Genomic DNA, 2,500 nt, shown 5'->3' on the forward strand with positions numbered 1-2,500 from the left:
ATGACGGATGGTGTGAGTTGAGTCATAGTGAGGAGGAGGAGGAGGATGAAGAGGAGGAGGAGGAGGGAGGAGGAGGAGGAGGAGGAGGAAGAGGAGGAGGAGGAGGAGGAGGAGGAGGAGGAGGAGGAGGAGGAGGAAGAGGAGGAGGAAGAGGAGGAGGAGGAGGAGGTGAAACAGTGATTTCCTGCAGGTCATCAGCTCTCTGCTCATTTCTCATGTGAGGAACCAGCAGGTCAGTAGTAGCAGCAACAGTCTGAGTCTCATACAGGAAACCACAGAGGTCAGAGGTCACACATTTCCTAACCCTAACCCTAACCCGTCCTGCAGGATGGACGACACACTTCAGAGTTTTACTTTTAGAGAAACGTTGAGGTGATAAGAGACGAGTGTGAGAAGCTGCTGAAGATAAACGTCACAGCTGAGAGGAGAGGAGAGATGTTTCATGTTTACACCAGACTGTTGTTCTCCCTTCCTTCATCCCTCCTTCCTTCCTTTCCTTCCTTCCCCTCCTTCCTTCCTCCCTCCTTTCCTTCCTTCTTCCTTCCTCCCTCCCTCCCTCCTTCCTTCTTTCCTTCCTTCTTTCCTCCGTACTTCCTTCCTTTCCTCCCTCCTTCCTTCCTTTCCTTCCTTCCTTCCTTCCTTCCTCCCTCCTTTCCTTCCTTCTTCCTTCCTCCCATCCTTCCTTCTTTCCTTCCTTCTTTCCTTCCCTCCTTCCTTCTTTCCTCCATACTTCCTTCCTTTCCTCCCTTCTTCCTCCCTCCTACCTTCTTTCCTTCCTTATTTTCCTCCGTCCTTCCTTCCTTTACTTCCTCCATTCCTTCTTTCCTTTCCTCCCTTCCTCCCTTCCTTCCTTCCTCCCTCCCTCCTTTCCTCCCTTTCCTCCTTCCTTTCTCCCTCCCTTCTTTCTTTCTTCCTCCCTCCCTTCCTTCCTCCTTTCCTCCCTTCCTTCCTTCCCTCCTTCCTTCCTCCCTCCCTCCCTCCCTCCCTCCCTCCTTTCCTCCCTTTCCTCCTTCCTTTCTCCCTCCCTTCTTTCTTTCTCTCCCTTCCTTCCTCCTTTCCTCCCTTCCTTCCTTCCCTCCTTCCTTCCTCCCTCCCTTCCTCCTTTCCTTCCTTCTTCCTCCATTCCTCCAGAAGAGGGAGGGAAAAAGGAAGGAAAGGTGGGAGGAAGGAAGGGAGGAGAAGGAAAGAAGAACGGAGGAAAGAAGGAAGGAAGGAAGGTAGGAGGGACGGAGGAAAGAAGGAAGGCTTCTTTCTGACATTTAATAAAACCAGTTAAAGTTCCCTCTAACAGGATCAGCTGAGTGTCTCTGTTGTTTGTCGTCCACAAAGAGAGGAGGCGTGTCTTCCTTTGTGCTGCTGTTAGCTTCATTAGCATCTGGATCCTCCTCAGAGCCCGTTACGCATCACAAACCAGGAGAGCTGCTGCTGTTCAGCCTGAGAGGAGGAAGAGGAGGAGGAGGAAGAGGAGGAGGAGGAGGAGGAGAAGGAGGAGGAGGAGGAGGAAGAGGAGGAGGAGGAGGAAGAGGAGGAGGAGGAAGAGGAGGAGGAGGAGGAGGAGGAGGAAGGGGGGAGGAGGAGGAAGAGGAGGAGGAAGAGGAAGAGGAGGAGGAAGAGGAGGAGGAGGAAGAGGAGGAGGAAGAGGAAGAGGAGGAGGAAGAGGAGGGAGGAAGAGGAGGAGGAAACACTAAATATTAACTTTACATTTAAACAGTTTAAACAGTTGTTCTGACTCCTGCACCGTTAACAATAATCCCAGAATGCATCACTTCCTTTTAAAACATGAAACTTTACATTAGTTCATTTAATCAATGAGTTAGGAAGTTAATGTGTAAATATAATAGGTTATATATTACTAGTTACTCTGTTTATAATGTAATAAGTAATGTAACTATTTCAATGACTTCATCAGCTGTTAGGGTAAATGTTCCCAGCTGTGTTTCATGGATACTGACATGATTTATTAACATGTATCTCATTAGTTCATGTAGATGTTAAAATAAAGATATTTGATAAATAAAGTGAGTTTAAAGCGACTCTTACCCTTTCTTGCATTTCACACTGAACAGCAACAACCCCCCCCCCCCCCCCCCCGTCTGCCTCTGCGAACCATAGACTGTATATAAGAAATAGACGTAACATCCGTGAAGTCACCCATTGGTTTGTGGACTGCTGCTCGGAGGCCAATAGTATCGGATCTTGAACATTTCAGGTGCATGCTGGAAAAATAAAAACAGGGATTCTACTTATATGGGCATCAGGAGGAGCATGAGGCGCCCTCCTGAACTGTGAACCAATCAACCTGTCAATCACCACGTAGCCACGCCCTAATGCATACCCTGCTTTATCGTCACATATAAAATCAGGAGGCCAAAATGTCCCAAATGAACATCATACTGCATTGAAGAAGGCTTTAAACTAGCGATTGAGACCATAAACACATTTTGAAAACGTTTACTGAGGTTAGAAATCAAGTGAGAAGTTGGTGAATTCTCCATTGACT

The sequence above is a fragment of the Scomber scombrus genome, chromosome 17 (genome assembly GCF_963691925.1).
Source record: "Scomber scombrus chromosome 17, fScoSco1.1, whole genome shotgun sequence".
NCBI classification, from domain to species: domain Eukaryota; kingdom Metazoa; phylum Chordata; class Actinopteri; order Scombriformes; family Scombridae; genus Scomber; species Scomber scombrus.